Source organism: Microcaecilia unicolor, chromosome 5, assembly GCF_901765095.1.
Source record: "Microcaecilia unicolor chromosome 5, aMicUni1.1, whole genome shotgun sequence".
Lineage (NCBI taxonomy): Eukaryota > Metazoa > Chordata > Amphibia > Gymnophiona > Siphonopidae > Microcaecilia > Microcaecilia unicolor.
In genome coordinates this window covers 1,074,626-1,095,243 of record NC_044035.1, presented here as the reverse complement: position 1 = coordinate 1,095,243, position 20,618 = coordinate 1,074,626, and positions in this window count along the sequence as shown.

The window sequence follows — 20,618 nt, the reverse complement described above, 5'->3', positions numbered from 1 at the left end:
GGCTCACAATACCATTTTTGCACTTCCTCCTATCACTAACATATCTAAAAAAAATATCTTGTCCCTCCATTTTACCATATTGGCTATTTTTTTTCTTCCATTTGCATCTTTACTTTCCTGACTACTCTACCAGCTTCTCTTAGCTTTTCCAGATATTGTCGCTTGTCTTCTTCTGTCTGCGATCTGTTGCAGTTTATAAACTCTAACCTTTTTTCCTTATCTTTTCAGCTGCTACTGAGAACCAGAGCGGCCTCCTTTTCCTTTTATTTACTTTTCTTACAAAAAGGTTTGTTGTCCTTACAGCAGCTCTTTTCAGTTTTCCCCACTGTTTTCCAACTTCTACTAGATGTTCCCATCCAGACAGTAATTCCTTGAGGTAATCCCCCATCGGGATAAAGTTAGGTTATTGTTTTTAAGTCTTGAACTTTCACTTTTGAATGAACCTTCTCCACACCTATTTTAATTTTAATTCGCACCATCTGGATGTGAAGACTGGTGCTCTAACCAGATGACAGATGATCACCTATTATAACATACTACTACTACTATATAACATTTCTAAAGCGCTACTAGGGTTACGCAGCGCTGTACAATTTAACATGGAAGGACAGTCCCTGCTCAAAGAGCTTACAATCTAAAAGACAGGTGTACGATCTAAGCTTACAATCTAGAAGACAGGTGTACAATCAAGAGATAATCTAAACAATCTAAAGATAAGTGTGCAGTCAACGGACAAGTGTAGAGTCTGTCTGATAGGGCATACTATATATCACGAAAGGTTAGGTGCCGAAAGCAGCCTTGAAGAGGTGAGTTTTAAGCAGAGATTTGAAGATGGGTAGGGAGGGGGCTTGGTGTATGGGTTGAGGAAGATTGTTCCAAGCATAGGGTGAGGCAAGGCAGAATGAGCGGAGCCTGGAGTTGGCAGTGGTGGAGAAGGGAACTGAAAGGAGGGATTTGTCCTGTGAGCGGAGGTTACGGGCGGGAACATAGGGGGAGATGAGGGTAGAGAGGTAGTGGGGAGCCGCTGACCGGGTGCATTTGTAGGTAAGGAGGAGAATCTTGAATTGTATGCAGTATCTGATCGGAAGCCAGTGAAGTGACTTGAGGAGAGGGGTGATATGAGCATATCGGTTCTGGCGGATAATAAGACGCGCGGCAGCATTCTGAACGGATTGTAAACATCAAGTCCAATATGGTCCCATCTCGCGTGGGTTCCATTGCCAACTGCTGGAATAGTTTCTTCTATAGAGAATCCAGGATTTCTCTAAATCTAAAAGACCCCCCCCCCCCCAGTAGAGATACCCCAATCAACATCTGCATATTAAAATCACCTATTAGTAGTACTTCCCCTTTCACAGCTATATTTTGAATGTCCTAAATTAAATCGGCCTACCCTAGAGGAGAGGAGGGACAGGGAAGATATGATACAGACATTTAAATACTTGAAAGGTATTAAAACTGCACAAAACACAGCAGCCAGACTCATATTTGGAAAAACGAAATATGAAAACGCCAAATCCCTAAGAGAAAAACTACATTGGCTTCCACTAAGAGAACGCATTGCGTTCAAGGTCTGCACCTTTGTTCATAAGATCATACACGGTGAAGCTCCGGTGTATATGTCAGGCCTTATAGACCTACCAATCAGGAATTCTACTAGATTATCACGTACTGTGAGAAGGGAGAGGCTGTCCTACCCTGGTTAGGCCCCTAGAGGGCGCTGTTCCCCTAAAATGTCCAGGGAGAAGGGCTGGGTGAGTCGCTGAAGGGAGCCAGTAAGGGGAGGTATAGCTGGAGGTCGCTAGGACCGGGGAGAGTCCTGGAGGTGGAAACAGGTGCAGCAGGTTATGGGCTGGATCCTGTTTGGCCATTAAACACTTAATACCCCACCTGGGTGGTGAGGGGGAGAGGAGAGCTAGCAGCAGAAGAAGAGAGCTGGTAGCTGAAGCAGGAGGTCCCCATGTGAAGTACTGGCTGAGCCCTTTGGACTGGTGGTGAACTGGGTGCAAAGCAAGGAAGCAGGCTGGGGTAAGAAGGCCCTAGAGCGCCAGGTATAAGAACTGTGTGTTACAAGGACAGACTGGGTGTCCGGGTTACAAGGAAGGACTGGGGTGTTCATGTTATAAGGAAGGACTGTGTGTCCAGGTGTTTAAGTTGGAAGATTGAACTGAGTAGGAGGAAATGTTTAAGCTGGAAGAACTGTTTAAGCTGGTAAAAGTGTGCCCCAGGAGGCGGGAATAAAAGATTTGTATGAGAAATATCCTGTGGTGAGACCTGACTATGTTTGCCTTTCGAGAAGCAGGTCACCCTGAGCAGAAAGGGGCAATAGACTAATTTGCATAAACTCTGCCTTTCGAGAACCAGCTCACCCTGAGTGAAAGAGGGACCTGGGATCCTGAGGTGGGAGCTTCATCGTCACAGTAGCCTCATCTTCATAGTATGTTCCTGAGTCTTCACTACTCCAGCTGCAAAGGACTAATATATAAATTAACATATGCATTCAATTTCTCCTACATAAGCACGCAAATATGGAATGAATTACCAAAACCCATAAAAACAATGCACAACATATATAATTTCCGGAAATTACTGAAAACCAACCTATTCAATAAGGCATACCACAAAGATCCACCCTAAATACCAGTAATTAAGTTATACCAGGACTATACAAAAGCAACTCTTTATTCCTGATTGTTTAAGCTAATCAATCACGATTGAAGTTTAATCCAATTCCTTTTATTTCATATTATGAAAATGTATTTTCTTTATCTGAATACCTAACCCACTCTGTCATCTCCTTTTTAACTATGTATTTCTTTCTTCCAGAATTGGTGATCACCATTGCGGAACAATGTAAGCCACATTGAGCCTGCAAAGAGGTGGGAAAATGTGGGATACAAATGCAATAAATAAATAAATAAAACAAGAGGACGTGAATGGAGGTTGAGGGGTGGTAGACTTAGGAAATTCTTTTTCACGGAGAGGGTGCTTGATACCTGGAATGTCCTCCCAAGGGAGGTGGTGGAGAAAAAAGCTGTGGCAGAATTCAAAATGGCGTGGGATGAACACAGAGGATTTCTAATTACAAAATGAATGGTATATAAAAAAAACCCTAAAGGGTTGCATATGTGTTTGTATGTCAAGTGGTGCTTAGATGGCAATTCTGGCTGTATCAACTAAGGCTGGTGCTGGGATGGTTTGTACGGTCTGAGTCCCACATATAGCAATCCAGTTTAGGATGGGCTGGAGAGAGCTTTGACAGAAACTCCAGTAATTTGGAATGTTAGGACAGTGCTGGGCAGACTTTTTAGGTCAGTGTCCCACAAATGACAAGACGGATTTGCATAGGATTTGACAGCAACTCCAGTAGTTGGAACATAATGACAGAACTGGGCGGACTTCTACGGTCTATGTCCCAGAAACAACAAAGAAAGACCATGATCAAGAATATAATATCACGTTCATTGTTGATTTGATCTAGAACTGAGAATGAATGTGACTATTGGGCAAACTGGATGGACCATTCAGATATGTATGTGCTGTGTGCTGGAGTGGGCTCGCGAGAGCCGTTAAGTTTTTAAGAATTTTGGGAGCCGGTTGTTAAAGTAGGCCTCCCCATGGCTACTTTAACAACTGACTCCCAAAATGTGGGCTTGGGCCCCATCCTGAATTCTCTTTTACTTTGCTGGCAGTGATGCTGGCCCCACTAGCCAAGTAAACAGACTGCTGCTGCTCCCTGCTCCTTGTTTCTGACTCTGAGCATCAGGCTGGGACTTTTCATGCAAGCACAAGAAGGTTCCATTATGCTGCTCAGAGCCAGAAACAAGCAGCAGAGAACGGTGGCAGTCCATTTATTGGCTGGTAGGGCTCGGCAAAGGTATGCCTAACGTGCCCGCACAAGGGAGGGGAGAGAGAGGTATGCATTCCCCCCCCCAAAAAAAAAATTTCAGGGCCGGCTATGCCCGGAGAGAGAGCCCTTTGTTAAAAATTTACCAGCACACACCTGGCTGTCACTATTGTATTACTATGTTACTGTCTGTGGAAAAAGGCCTGTATATCACACTAATGTAAATACATTTGCCATTCCCTCTTTCCAGATTGACCCAGTACCTCTCTCTTAACCTTTAGGTCCTGCAATAGTGTGGCTTTAATATTACCTTATTTTACAATACAAAATTTATATTCCACCATCTACCCACAAAAGATCAATGCGGATTACAATGTAAATTAAAAAACGAGACCATCACTATGAAAAGTACAACAATTGTGCAAATTTCTTATTAACCTGAACCATACCATATCAATAAATTGGTCAAAAAATGAGCTTTCAACAAGTTTCAAAATCTAAACTAAAAGGACATCACTCTTCCCCAAAGGAAGAGAATTCCAATACTGAACAGTAAACAAGACAGGAACTATGATAAGATTTATACCTCTTATTTTTTATAGATGGAAATTGTAAAAAAACAACAATCCTTTGATCTTAATGAGCGGATTGGTGTTCCTAACGTAAATAATTAAATAATCTGGAATAAAGCCATAAAATAGTTTGTGGATAAAGATACAGAGCTTAAATTTGCATCATGCCTCAATAAGAAGCCAATGCAAAGATCACAACAAAGGAGAGGCATGATCAAACTTATGTCGTTCATAAATCAGTTTTGCACTCGCATTCTACAAAATCTGCAAACGACTCAAACATAAATGAGAACACCCAATGTAAAGAGCATTATAATAATCTAGTTGAGAAAGCACCGATGCCTGAACTACTACCTGAAATTCTGATGTATTCATCACTTAATACGTTGGAGCTGTCTCAACCTAAAAGCCACTTAACCAGTTGTAAAATCTGATATTCCATAGTCAAATTGGAATCTAAATAAATTTCCAACATCCTTAACGAAGTTTCCAGAAAAGAGTTTGAACCTTAGTTGGGGGAGTTAAGCATACCATTTTGGTTTTAGCTATATTCAATTGAAGTTTATAAATTACGGCCCATAGTTCTATAGTATCTTCAATTGCTTTTTTAATGGAATTGGAATTGTTATGTCATCTGCATATAAATAGATTGTATTTTTTGAAAAATCCAAAAATGTACCCAATGTTGTCATCAAAATACTAAACAAAATGAGGGACAGGAGAGACCCGTGTGGAACCCCCCACTGTAGACCTCCATGATTATGACATCATTTGTTCTTTGCAAATCCTATAAATTCTATTTTCCAAGAAGCCCTTAAACCACTGAATCACCATTTCCTGTAATTCCCAGGTCTCTCAAAATATCCAATAAAACATCATGATTCACTAAATCAAATGCAGATGCCAAGTCAAGCTGCAATACAATAACTTGATAGCCTTGGGATAGCAGAGCTCTAGCCTGTGCCAATAATGAATTCAGCAATGTTTCTGTGCTGAAACCTCGACTAAATCCAGATTGTGTAGGTAACAGCAAATCATTTTCTAACTGCTTCACTACCAAGCATTCCATAATTTTTGCAAACACTGGAATATTAGCAATGGGTCTATAACTACTTAGTAACATGGCATCCAAAGAAGGATTTTTAAAAATAGGTTTGAGTATAATATCTCCCATAATTTTAGGCTCTAATCCCTTTTAAGTAGTCTGTTATTACTGTATAAAGCCACACCTTAAACACTGAAGGAGCAGTTGACAATACAAACTGTGGACAAATATTCAGTTGACGACATGATTTGGAAAACTTGTTATATAATGACATAAAAGCTTCCGTACTTGGCAAAGAAAAATCTGTCTAAAAGTGATCTACTGGAATGGCTAATTCCCTCAAAGTTTCTAAATCAACTGACGCCAAAGGCTGAGAAGAAAGAGATATCTGCTGCATTAGTAATAAAACTTTCTCCTGAAAATAATTTGCAGATCCTTTGCAGAGAGAATTGAAGATGGTGTAGGTTGTAATACTAAAGATAATATCTGTTTACAGAGTTGTTTAGTATTAGAATTTGCTGATAATATCATTGAATCATTGTATTCACATCTGGTCTGCCTACTCTGGATTTTATAATTATAATTTTATCTAGCACATTTTGATATACCGCTGAGGTCTTCACATTGGCATACAGCGGTGAACAAGAAAAATGTCCTATCCAGGTATTAGCAGTGTCCCTCTTTAACATATAATGCCAGTCCCCTCCTGTCTTTCCTGAACAGATCATAGTCCAGTATGTCATGGTTCTCTGTGATCGCTACTAAATCCAAATCATCCTCTTCCATCACAGCCTCAAGATCTAAAACCTTATTTCCCATACTTCAGGCTTTCCAGATGTTACCCTTTTCCCCATTTGTGTAGAGGTATTTAATGCTTCACTTACCCGTGGCTTGTACATACTTGGAGACTTTGATCACCCTGCCCTGATGATTCTAGTTTAAAGTCCTCTTCGGCAGGTTAACAGTCTGCTGCCAAAAACACTTCTCTTCTTCAAAGATGGACACCATTTCTGCTCAGCAGAGGCTTCCCTCAACTGGGATCCATGCTCTAAACTGATGTTATGCCAAGCTCTACAATGCAACCTAAAATATTAAACTAGACTGTAAAACTCTAGTTATATATAACCCTAACCGAGGTTTAAAAGGCTACACTATTGTCTAAACTGATTTTGCTAACTAAGTAGAGTAATTTAACAAAGACGATGAAATTACATATTCAACCCCACATTTGAATACAGTTTCCAGCAGGTAAGATATACCAGTGAAGCTTTTCTCCCCTCAGCACGTCCTGTCTCTGCAGCAGCAGATCATGGGGAGAGGAGAAGGAAGGAGAGACATCCTGGACACCATGGGAGGTGGTGGTGGTGGAGGGGGGGAAGTGAAGGAAAGACATACTGAATAAGGGATGAGGGAGGTAGTGAAAGAGAAAAATGCTGGATTATTATTTTTCATTGCTCAAAAGCTCCATTTTATATATTTTTTGTATATTGTGATAAACACAGTGGTTGCCCTACCCTGAGGATGCTGCTAGGGGGTGCTCTCCTACAAGAAATAGGGAAAATGCCATGGTATGATCCCTAGGGGGCGCTCCAATTGGGACATCCAGGTAATGACCTGAAGGGGCCAGCAGAGGGAGCTCCAGCTAAGGCCTGAGCATGGGGACCAGGGAGTATCTGCAGCAGAGGTTCCCTGCTAAGAGAAGGGCACCCAGAAGGCTCTGGACTCTTCCAGAAGTGGGAGGAGGGGCCCAGAAGAGGTGTGGTGGGCTAGTCGCAACCCTATATAAACAGTACCTCCTGAGGAGCTAAGGAGGAAGAGAAGAGAACCTGGTGCCTGGGAAGCCTGCTGGAGGAGAAGTACCTGGAAGAGGGAACAGAGAGTGAGAAGGAGACCCTAAGAATGAAAGTACTTACCAGGCCATGTGGTGGATGGACTTGTGACTTATTTAAAATGAGCTAACAGCCGTGAGGTGGAGGATAGGACTATAAAGTCAAGGAGAGTGAAGAAGTCCTATCCAGGGGTGGTGGCTGTTTTACACTGAGACCTCTGTCTCCCAAAGTAAAGGGGGCTCAGTGAGTGTATTTACAAATGAATAATTGGAAAGAAGTTGTTCCCCACAAGACTGAATCCAGGTACTAATAAATTGAATTTGCATTTGAGGACTGCCTAATTTGCATATTGATGAAGGCCGGATAATCCGAGTTATAGTTCCAGGTGCGGTGGGTCACTGTCCGTGAACCAGAGGAGTGACCGGGGCACTGTGGACATAACAGGGAGGATATCCAGCAGGAGTAAGGCATGTCAGAGCAGTCACCCTGAGTAAGGAAGGAGCCCAGGATATAGAGGTGGGTGCTTGCCAGTAACTGGGAGACAACCAACTGGAGTCCTGCTCAGGAGTACAGGGCCAGTGAGGCTGGGTGGAGAGCAGGAAGAGCACATGTCTTTACAAACTGTCCTAAAGCCAAGAGCCTCAAGAGGGCTTAGCTCAAGAATACCCTGAGGGGGGTTATAAAGGAAACCACTGTGTTTTGAACTGTTTGTTTCTGTGCTGTTTTTGCTGGAGTTACCAGGGATGTACTACTGGTTGTTGGCTTTGGGTTGAAACTGCCTGTGGCTGAGCAGTAGGCCTTACCTATTACAATATACATGTGGCTTGAGAGCCAAGGGAACTCCAAGGAGACTGGCAAGTGAGACTCCAGCCAGCAGAGGGCTGCGTTTCCGACGCACCCAGTGGCCAGGAGGTTTACAATATTTATATTTTGCTTTTTCTTTGAGAGGGAAGTAAGGAGAGAAATACTAGATGCCATGGTGGGGGGACCTAAGGGATGGTAGGAAAGGGCTATGGGCAGGGTTGGTGCTGCTTTTGATGGAGGAAGAAGTGTTTTAGCTTTGGTAAGGAGTCTCCCAGGCTAATCTGACCCAATCATGACTTCTTCTCGAATAAATATTCAATTAGTGAAGCTATTGTTCTGATTTATGCGTTTGGACAAATACCTGGTGAGTACAATACAGACAGAGAGGGCACTACAGTATACAAGTAAACAAGTCCAAAGAAAAAAGCAACACTGGGCCTTCAGAACTAGGACAACAGGAGTATTTTATTGAACAATGACCCGACACGGGGCCGTGTTTCGGCGCTAACGAGGGCGCCTGCCTCAGGGGTCGGTATGTTGCCGCAATAGCGTGCAGATGACAAGGCACGATTGCCTTGAATCACTGGGTTTGTGATGGCGAAAAAAACGCTAATAGCACTCGCAATATCTCCTGTATTCTGATCCGGAAGGCGCTGAAGGGCGCTAACTCCGATTGAAGATAAATCCTCTATGGAAAAAAGGTTAAACCGAAAAAAATACCTGGTGAAAAATAATGCAAGCAAAAACTGCAAAGGAGGAGGAGAGGCCATGCCTTGTTGACCCTAAGATGGTCATAGAAACAGAGAAATATGAAGGCAGAGAAAAGCCATCTATTCTCCCTTTGGCTCCCTTAGACATCGTATGTACCTGTCCCAAGCGTTCTTGAATTCAGATCACACAATGAATCAGCCATTAGTGCCATAGTGGTGGTGGTTGGAGCACTCAATGGAAATAATGAAATATCAGAGCAAATTGTGATTTCTCAATCAGTCTCAGAATTTTCAGAAGCAAGCTTCCAATGTGGAAGATGGGGCGGAGGAGACACAAATTCAGCTTATTGCACTCAAGACATCTTTAGCTTAATTTGAATAAAAATGTGAACGTTCTGCAAAGGATACTGAACTTTCCCATAAGGCTGAGCTTCTGCAAACATAACCAAAGTGTCTGGACTCGCATTATCAGAGCAGAAAGATCCTTATCTCTTTCAGGATTATTGGGCGGCATGAATTTGAATCTGTTTGCTCCCAATTGGTAGAAAAGAAAATCAAGGGGTCAATATTTGAAAATGATTTAAGTTGGCAGGAGAGGCTTGTGGGTTGGCTGCCAATATTCAGCAGCAACTTAACCAGTGTAGCTGGATTTTGGCACTAAATAACCATCTTGAAACCAGGCAGGAGAGGGGCATTTCTGGGCCAAAGTCGGGGAGGAGCTGGCAGTTATGTGGGTGCCATCAATGTTCAGTGCCGGTGCTGGCACTCAATATCAGCTTATACCATTGATGCCCAGTATAAGAGGCTTGCGGAGGCTAAGCCACCCTAGCCAAGCCCCAACTCTCACCGGGCTGATCCAGGTGCCTGTAGGCTGCATTGCTCTCCCTTGGTCCAGCACCTTCCTTTCCCCCTCCATCCTGGTTCCAGCCTCTGTCCTTCTCCCTCCTTCCCCTCATCACCAGTAGCAGCACTGCTTCAATTAAATCAGCCTGATTCAGGAGACAAAGAAGAGACTTTGGGCATGGAGGGAGCATGGGGACTGAGACACAGAAAAGGAATGCTGTGCAGAGAGGGAATAAGGGCACAAAGGGGCAATGTTGGACACAATTGGGGGGGGGGGCGGGCTGCTGCTCACAGGAGAAGGGATATAAACTCAGGGTGGAAATGCAGGACAGGTCAAGAGAGGGACACAGAGAAAAAATGCTAAATATAAGAGAGCATATGGGCATTGAGAGGGTAGATGCTGAACGGGAGGGAGGGTCAGGGACGCAGAGTGAACATGGATGGTGGACACGGAGAGAGAAGAAATGTCAAATAGACAGGAGACTCTGCAAGGACAGGAAAAAAAAAGCAGAAAAGAGACTCTGGGACCATAGCAAATAGAAAAATCAAATGCTCAGACAACGAAGGTAGAATAAAGTATTTTATTCTGAATGTATTAACTGAAATATGTCAGCTTTTGGAAATGTACATTTTTGGTATTTTACATTTCAGCTTCTATTTCTATTGTTGATGTGTGCAGAGTCTGACCTTGAGGTTTCCAGTTCAGTTTCTATGAAATGCCCCCATCCTGGTGCTTCCTTGGGTCTGGGGTCCAAGTGGGCGGGGAGCCTCCTCTACGGGCAGACTTCTTCAGACCCTTTCATGTCACAGTTGATGCGTGGTGCCTCCACCTGAGAAAAAGAAGTGGTTAGTGGGTTCGGAGACCCTCTTCCCCTCCCAGGAACTCAACTCTCCTATGGGATGCAAGCTGGTAGTTAGAATGACCCCAGAGGGTCATTGACTTCCAAACCATTTTCCAATATTAAATCACTCCACAGTCCGGTGATTTATATGAAAAATAACTGGAACTTTTATTAACTTCTGAAATCAACAGTTCTGACAGTAGATAACAGTCCAACATAATCTTGACATGATTTTGGCAGAGTATTTATAGGAATGCAGATCAGAAATATATACACTTGATACAGCACCTTTACTTGTCTATCCCTTCCAATCAGCAATCGACCCCGCATAGGCTTTGTGTCTCCTGCACACGAGTTCCAGACTCTGATGTCCCGGAACCCCTATGAGATAGAATTCTCCCCAGTTCCCATCTCCAGCTCCTGGGAGTCAGTGGTGTGCTGGAGCCGGCTCGCACGAGCCGGTTGTTAAATTTTACTGAATTTTGTGAGACGGTTGTTGATGGAGCCAGGCAGTGAGTAAACAAACATCTGGGGGGGGGGGGCGGTTCTCCTGCTCCCCACCCGCCCTGAGCCCCCAGCAAGCCTCAGCTACCTACCTCATCATACCCTCCCTCAGGTTCATCATCCCCTCCTCACCACCGTCTGTCAAACATTACTGTTCCAGCAGCGCTAGTGGTAACACACTGCCTAACCAACCCAGAGCCTTTTTTTTCTGCCCGATCCCACCCACACTGTGATATACCCCACCTCCTCTTGTGCGAGGAGGCTCCAACCTCTAGATCCCAGGTCCCTCTTTCACTCAGGGTGAGCTGGATTTTAGTATGCAGATTATATGCAAATTAGTCTCATACCCCTTTCGGCTCGGGGTGACCTGCTTCTCAAAAGGCAAACACAGTCAGGTCTCACCAACAGAATATTACTCATACAAAACTTTATTTCAGCCCCTAGGGCACACTTCCTTTAGCTCCACAATACTTTGGGGACTTCTATCCCCAGGCTTTGCAGCCTGCTTCTCTCTGTACTTGGACACACAGTTCTTATACTTAAAGCTCAAGGGCCTTCTTACCCCAGCCAGCTTCCTTTCTTTATACACACAGTTCACCACCAGTCCATAGGGCTCCACCAGTACTTTCCATGGGGATCTTTCTGCATCAGCTCTCTGCTTCAGCTCCTAGCTCTCCTCTCTCCCTCACACTCTGGTGGGGTCTTAAGTGGTTAATGGCTAAACAGGACCCAGCCCATAACCTGCTGCACCTGTTTCCTCCTCCAGGATTCTCCTCGGTCCTAGTGACCTCCTGCTATACATCCCCTTACTGAATCCCTTTAGTGACTCACCCAGCCCTTCTCCCTGGACATTTTAGGGGAACAGCGCCCTCTAGGGGCCTAACCAGGGTAGGACAGCCTCATACTTATCACAACGCGTAAGCAGGAAGTTGCATCAGCGGGGCAGTACACGGCAGAGACCAGGCTGTGGGTCGGCCAGGCAGCGTGTGACCGCTAGAGCTGCTGAAAGAGTAAGGTTTGAAGGATGGCCAGAGAGGGAATGGAAGCAGAGAGAGGTAGGACTCGCAGAAGAGAGGGAGGGAGATTATGCTGTGTTTGGATGAGGAGACAGCATGAAGTAAAAAAAAAAAAAAGTTGAAGCTAATTAGGTTAGTCTGTTTCCTCTTCCCGCACAGCTGTCTTCACCGTTAAACCCAAAACAAAATCAAGCAAACTTATGAGCTGCTGCATCCACGTTGTCGTTCTTTATTGTTGGTAGCATTTTAATTCAATCTCACTTATATTTTCAAACATGCCTGTGCAGCATGCGGATGTACATAGAGGTAGTAGTAATTTCTTTTATAAATCGTACTCGGTGTATCATTTGGAGGGGCTGGTTATAGGGAAACCCTCTTACATATGTTATATTTGCACAGAGATTTCTTTCTCTTGGTGGTGTGGGTTTTTTTAGGGCATGGTGTAATATTTACAGTGCTGTCTTTTCATGCATAAGGTTGTTGCTTTTTGAGTCTTGGAAGTTAGCGCTGTTCAGTTATGGTGAGGTTCTGAACGTGTTTTTTTGCACAACTTTATGTATAGTGTTTTGTAGTGCAGGGTTTGATGTTATAATAAACTAAAATTAGATTAAAGTTTTGATGTCACCTCAGTAAGGCCAACACACAGACAGGGTTTTAGAAAACGTTGCAGAATCTGTTGTGTGTTGAGATGGTTGTCTTTATGGCAGACATGTGTGTGATCAGGTTTCAATTATGAGATGCTGCCTGATAAGGGATCTTTAAATACAGTTGAATTGTTTCCATAAGTTTGTATGTGGTTTAATGTTATGTGTTGAAATAATTGAGTTTAAAATATGTAACATGTCATCTGTGAAGACACATGAAGGCTTTACTTGTGAAGCAGCCCTTCCTTGAGCTTAGTCCCTTCACTACCATGCACGGTGAGAAAAACCTCATTCACTGACCTTCAGTTTCACTTATTGGGGTGCTACATGTCACTCTTCTGGATGGGTCACCCTTGGCATCTCTGCACTTTGGTCCAGTATATTCCTTCCCTCCATTACTAGCAGAATATACTTAATGCAGTGAGCGAGCAGGGTCATGTTTGTTACTCGCTCTGTGGACCCCCCCCCCCCCCCCCCAGGCCTTAGCTTCTCTACTATTTTTGGACATTGCCGTGAAGCAGAGAAAAGGGCGGGAGTTTATGGACAAATTTCTACGGTGCTCAGAATCCCCAATGCCAAGTAAAAATCCCAGATTAGAGAGAGACCGTCCAGAAGTTCCTGAGGGTAAGATGGCAGACAGCCCGGGTGCGGCGGTAACTCAGTTCTCTCCCTCGGCATTGGCAGAGCTTACAACAGCCATGACTGCAGCACTAGAACCTCAGTTCAGCCAACTCGCGCCCCCAAAGTCTCATTTACAGACATTTTTCTTGGACATCTCTAATCGCATACCTGAGCTGGAAACGTATGTAGTCACTGTGGAAGACAACCACCAGGCCCTTCGCACAGATCTGGTAACTTTGCAATTGGACATGGTCTATTTCACTTGGGTATTTTGTAATGGGAGAGTCAGGGAGGGCTTGGGTTAGGTGCTGGGGTTAGTGAAAGAAGTAATCTGGTTAACTGGGGTAACTACACCAGGGCATTAGAATTTGAAGCGGATGTCATCACTGTTGTTTTTTTGTTTTGTTTTTTACTTATCATGGTGAATATTACCCTGGGGTGAGGCTGGGTGCCCTGGGCACTTTTACCTTTAGGCCTGATCCTGCAGCCCTTTGTGATCTGAGAGCTAATGTCACTGGTCTCCTGTAGGCTAGCTACCTGGAATGTGGGGGGTATTGCCTCTCCCATAAAACATTCAAAAAAATTCTTGTTGACTAACGGGCAGCACGCAAACCAGCCTTGCCTATTTTGGGACACAGCGAAGGCAGTCACGAGGGGAGAAATAATTGCTTTTGTAAGTGCATGTAATAATCGTCTAGCTACAAGTATTGTGCAACTGGAACATCAGTTGGCATGGTCAAAGCAGGTATATATTGTAATAGGACAGGACCCCGGGAACCCCTCTTGAAGCCGGGGGAGCCAGAACTACCCTACCCAGAATCCAGCAGGGGAAGGGGTGGGACCCAAAACCCGGATCGGATTCCAGGAGCTGGCACCAGCAGTAGTGAGGAGAATGGAGAGGCAGTAGTTACCAGGAGGGGGCGCATGAACCAGGGGAATCAGTTTCCCTGGTTTAAGAATCAGTACATAAAATTCCTGCCACCTGTGAGAAGGAAGAAGAGGGGTAGAGGAAAGGGAGAGGGAGGGGAGAAGGGACATGGAATGGGAAGTGAGACCGATCTACCTGCTGTTATACCCGGTGGGGAGGAACGCATGGAGGTGGAGGGGTCCAGATAAAAGACTTTGGTCTAGAGAGAAGAGCAGCGGGTGGGAGGCCACAGGGTTGTTTGGTGCTGTGCAGAGGGAGGGGCACTACTCTGGCAGGGAACCTCAAAGATTGGAGTGCAGAATTGAGCTGGTACTGGAGAACTAAAGCTACTGAAATCACTGGAGGTAAAAGTGTTTATTTCGGAGGGAAGGAGGAGAAGCCTATCTGTTGCCTATGGGGTACAAAGGACTCCTGAATTACTGGGACTGTTTCTTTGGGGTTTTGAGACTGGGGGAGGGGGTGTACCTAAACTTGCTCATGTTCTGTGGATGTGGACTACAATGAAAGGGATTTTCTCCTCAACTGGCATTCGAGAGGTGTTTACTTTGCGGTGACTGAGAGTGGAGTGCTAAGCCCGGGACAAAATTCAATTCCTCACTTAATAGGGAGGCCTATCACTGCTCAAATTAGTCTCAACACTGTAATTCATGAATTCACAAACCAATCTCTTTTATATAGGAAGTGTCATTTTTACAAATTCAGTAATAAATCAGAGAAACTCTTAGCACGATTAGTAGAAACAAGGGGGGGGGGGGGTGTCACACACCATTCCTACCCTTCGAGATTCCTCAGGTCGTGTAACTGCAGACCATGCTTGAATATTAAAGACAACTTCACTTCCCTTTATGGGCAGGAAGAGGAAGGCATTTCAAACAAATTTTCTGAAAGCAGCCAACCTCCCCTCAGTAAATGAGGACAATCTTAATAGACCCATTCACGTGAATGAGCTTCAGCAGGCCATTCAATCACAAAATGTATTCGGCCCCAGGCCCGGACGGCTTCTCTGGGGGGTTTTATAAAGGTCTTCAGCTAAAACTCCCTGGACCTCTGATTTCTTATTTCATGCAAGTGGTCAGGGAGGGTTCCTTCTCCCTGTATTTGAATTCTGCCTTGATAACTCCAATACCCAAACCAACCAAGCCAAAAGATAGAGCCGACTCATATAGGCCTATCTCACGTTTGAATGTCAATGTAAAACTTTTCGCAAAAATATTAGCTAACTGCTTAAGTGCCAACCTTGGTAACAGACGCCCAAGTGGGGTTTGTAAGAGCTCAGCAATCAGTTCACCATGTCCGCAAAGTCCTTTTGGCTATAACTTATTGTCGCCAACATGTCCTACTGGCATTAATAACAAATATAGATGCAGAAAAAGCCTTTGACAGAGTCAGGCGGCCCTATTTCTCCAAAGTGCTGAATTGTTTCGGGATTCAGGGTTGGTTTTCTTGGGCTATTAGAACTCTGTATAATGATCCTAGTGCTCGGGTCATGGTAAATGGGGAGCATTCTCCTGCCTTTCCTATTTGCCAGGGCATGAGACAGGGGTGTCCCCTGTCTCCACTGTTGTTCATATTATCCATGGAACTCCTCCAAGTGCTCAACAGTGATTCACAGATAATGGGGGGTGCAGATTCAGGAAACTCAAATCAAGGGCCTGGCTTTTGCCGATTATCTTTTAGTGGTGTTGACCAGACCTCAGAGCTCACTACCAGCGCTTATAGCCTTGCTCAATGGGTATGAGTGGTTATCTGGGTTCTCCCTCAACCTTCAGAAATCCAAAGCTTTGCCAATAAGTGAGGAGATAAGAACATGTTGGAGAGGACCTTTTCCATTGCAGTGGGAAAACAAGGCCCTCAAATATTTGGGTTTGCTCATTCCCGCTGATCTCCATATCTTTACATGATAGAAACATCTGGCCCTTGGTAGACGAGACCAGGTTAAGATTGAAGTTTTTGGAGAGCATTTCCATTGTCACTTTGGGTGCGAATTTGACTATTTAACATGATTTTAGCCAAAATGGATATACTCTTTTCAGCTGTTGCCTCTCTTTCTGAAGGGCTGTGATGTTCATAGGATATATAGGATTCTGCAACATTTCCTCTGGCAGGGTAAAAAGCCATGATTGTTGATGGAGATCCTGCAGACTCCTATATGTCATGAGGGCATGGGCTTGCTTAATTTAAAATATCTGTCTGTGGTAAGCTCCATTCATCACATTAATGACTGGTTCAGGAACACTGATTAATTTTCTAAGACTAGGCTAGAGATGGACCCTGATCCCAGGAGTTCATTTTGCTAGCATCTTACATCAACTGTCCACTTTACCTGGTGGATTATTCAAGAGGCATCCCATCTTCAAAGCAGCCCGAGAGACCTGGAAGTGGCTTTGTAGGCAGTTGGCCTTCTCAGCTGGTATTACTCCATATCTTGCTTTGTGTGGCAACCCTGATTTCCCACCAGGTCAGGGCAAAGGTCCTTTCACACATTGGCAACCTTGAGGGTAGGCCAAAGTCTTTTGAGTTGTTGCAGAGACTTTCACACACAGCCATCGGACATTTACCCCTATATGCAAGCTAGACATTATGTCTGATCTCTATGTTGGACTGATCACACAGAGGATGTTCAAGACTTAATAGCGGAAACCTTTACTTTAGGAGCCCAGCTTCTGGTCCCGTTGAGATTTCATCACAGTGAACTATTGGATTCGACTCCTCATATTGATTATGCAAAGTTAGCATGTCAGTGGAAGGCAGAATACAATCTTTTACTCACTGGGGTCCAGATGCCAGCTTACGTCTGCAACAGCAAAGCATACACAGAGTATATTATCCATAAAGAAACTTTGTACAAATTTGCATTATGCTTGTATGTGGTGCCTAATTGAGCATATAAGGCAGGTATAATCCCTTTAGAGCTTTGTAAAAGCACAAGAGCACACCTGTGGCATATGTTTTGGACCTTTCTGGTTATTCAAACTTTTTGGCTCGCTCTTTATCAGCTCTTTGCTAAACTTTAGAACACTTCTATAGTATACACTCCGCTCCTGCTATTTGGGGCCTATTCTTTGGACTGTAAAACCTGCCGAGGAAAAACTAGTTTCCTAAGATGTCTAGTATTCTTTCTCCTCAAGGCAATTCTGCAGACTTGGTGCACCACCGCCAGACCCACCGTACAACGATGGACAGCTTTGATGCTTCAGGACCTTTGCTTAGAACGTCTTCGGATTCCAGACATATCAAAGGGGCAGAGGCCGCTTTTTCAGCTACCTGGTCCCCATTTAGGGACACTTATTCCCCAAAGCCAGAAGTCTTTTATTAAATCTTTGAACTGTCATTAGAGGTTCTAGGTTAAGTTAATCAGCCCTGGTGTAGTAATAGGAGGGAAGGGTAGGTTTGGTTTATTGGTATTGGGGAGGAAGGAAGACGTTTTGGATTAGGTAATAAAAATGGGGTTTTACTACAGTTATTCTTAAATCGGAGCATATTGTTCATCTCTGTTTGCTGTCCTGTTTAACTAAATGTCTCCCAGATGGACGTTGTTATAGCTTTTGTTTGTTCTCCGAGTTCAATAAACAGATTTACACATCACTTCTATCTCTCCTGCAGAATACAGAGAGAGCCTCAAATGAGCAACCACTAACTAGAAACAGGAACTCTGAGGAGTTGAAATCCTAAATTCCTGATCTCATTAAGTACTGGAATTGAGTTTTAGAGATAATACGTTTTTTAAGCGGTTTCCTTCCATCCACTGAATAATCTTCATAAGACACAATCTTAATTTTGTGAAGGTATCTTCAAAAGAAATTTCAATAGGCAATACAGATAGAATGTCATCAGCATACAGTTTATATTGTACACCAAGGCATCTCAACAACAGGCTCTCTCCCCGGTCCACCTTTGCGCCCCCCACCCCGTCCACCTCTGCGCTCTTCGTCCACCTCTGCACCCCCCGCCCATCCACCTCTCCACCACCCCCATCCAACTCTGCATTCCCCCCCAAATTGCAGAGCTGGCTATAACTGGGCAGAGAGCCTGGGGGGGGGGGGGGGGCAATACATTACTCCAGGAAAAAAAAATTAAATGATCCCAGGTTCCAATCTAATTCATGTTTAATGTGGGATAAAATGCCATAAATAAGTAAATATAAACTTTTAATGTTGAGCATCTGATTCTCCAAGTGGACATATTCTAAACACTATAATGAAAATAAACATTATTTTTTTCTACCTTTGTTGTCTGGTGAGTTTGTTTTTCTGATCATGCTGGCCCAGTATCTGATTCTGCTGTTATCTGTCCTCTTAACTTCATTTCCAGGGTTTCCTTTCCATTGATTTCTTTACTTTCCACCTTTCTTCTTCATTTCTTGCCCTACATCCGTAAGTAAAAGCTGGATCCTCCGCAGACTTGACTGTCCAGTGGATCCAGCTTCTGCCTATTTTCTTCATCCATGTGCAGTTTTTCTCCTCTCTTCCTTTTCCCTCATCTCATCTCCTTCCTCACTCTTCCCTCCCCTCCATCCATGTCCAGCATTTCTTCTCTCTCCCTTCCCTCTCCTCCATGTCCAGCAACCCTCCTCTCCCCCCTGCCCTCCCCTCCATCCACCCATATCCAACAACTCCTCTCCCCTGCCCTCCCCTCCATCCACCCATATCCAGCAACTCTCCTCTCCCCTGCCCCCCTCCATCCATCCATACCCAGCAATCCTCCTCTCCCCTGCCCCCCCTCCAGCTACCCATACCCAGCGATTCTCCTCTCTCCCCTGATTACCTCTGTCGAAGCGGCCGCGTTATTGAAAGCCTTGCCCATCTCTAGCCTTCCCTTCCAGTTCGTTCCCTCAGAGACCCACCCTCGCGGAAAGAGGAAATGACATCAGAAGACGGGACTCTGAGGGAACGAACTCATGAAGGGAAAGCTACAGATGGGCAGGGCTTTCAATGACGTGGCCGTTTCGACGGAGATAATCAGGAGAGAGAGGAGAATCGCTGGGTGGCGCAGGCAAACGAAGGCAGTGGTGGGAGGTGAGGTAAATGGGGTAGGCATGGCTTGTGGTGCCCTCTTGCCATGCTTACCTCGTTTATCGGAGCCGGCTCGCCTTGCTGAACAACTGGCTCACAAGATCTTTAAAAACTTAACAACCGGCTCTTGCATGCTGGTGCGAGCCGGCTCCAGCACACCACTGTACATAATGGTATAAGAAAAAGATTAAAAAGTACTGCAGACAGGAGCCCTGAGGAACACCTGTCACTCTGATTTCTCTGATTAATTAAATACACAGTACTTCCTATCAGATAAAAAAGAACTAAACCAACATAATACAGTACCAGCCAATTGTAGCTGATTCAGCATGATGTTGTGATTGATAGTGTCAAAAGCTGCTGAAATGTCTAGAGTAACCAGCAAAAACTTTGTCCCTTTATCAAAACCAGTCTTAAACACCATCCATCAGAGATCAGCAATATCTCTGTATCATGATCTTTTCTAAAGCCAAATTTATGTTGATCTAAAATTTCCTGTTCTTGAAGGAAATCGTCTAATTGCCAAAACATAGCATGCTCAATTACTTTTGCAAAGAAGAGCGGTGAAGGGATGGGACAATAGCTATCAATATTAGACTGATAATTTTGAATTTTTAATTAAAGGCTTATCGACTGATAATTTCAATGCAGATGGCATAACTCCCTCATGTAACGATGAATTAGCCACTTGAGTATAAAAAGACAAAGCTTTCCCTATAGATGGATGAACGCTATACAACCTGCAGACTGCCATCCCCAGCCACTCTAGCAGCCCCATTCTCCCTTCTTCCACCCTCAGCCCCTATGTCACCCTGCAGTACTCTTCTCTCACCCCAAACCCTATATCCCAGCACCTTCCCTTCCATGGTGCAACAGTCCACTTTCTGCTAGTGCAGTTGTTGAAAACCTCTTCAGCTGTACTGGATTCATGACTCACAAGCGCACTTGTATGAGTGACAATCATTTTCGAAAATGTAGTTTTACTAAAAGCAAAGTGGATTGAATTGTAGGGCAACAAAGTTGTTGGGATAAAAATGTTAGAAATAGTTGCATTTATTATAGTTCCAGCACTTTTACTGAAAAAGTGTTATATTAGGCAATTACTTTTTTACATTCACTTAACTACATTTTAAATATGTTCTTTGCTGAATGTTTACTTTTACTTAAGTATCAAAATATACTACTACTACTTATCATTTCTCTAACGCTACAAGATGTACGCAGCACTGTACACTTGAACATGAAGAGACAGTCCCTGCTCGACAGAGCTTACAATCTAATTAGGACAGACAAACAGCACACATAAGGGATAAGGACAAAGAGTAGCAAGATTCCGGAATCCCAAAGAGTAAAAAAGATTCTAGAATCCCAGAGAATAGCAAGATTCCAGAATCTCAAAGA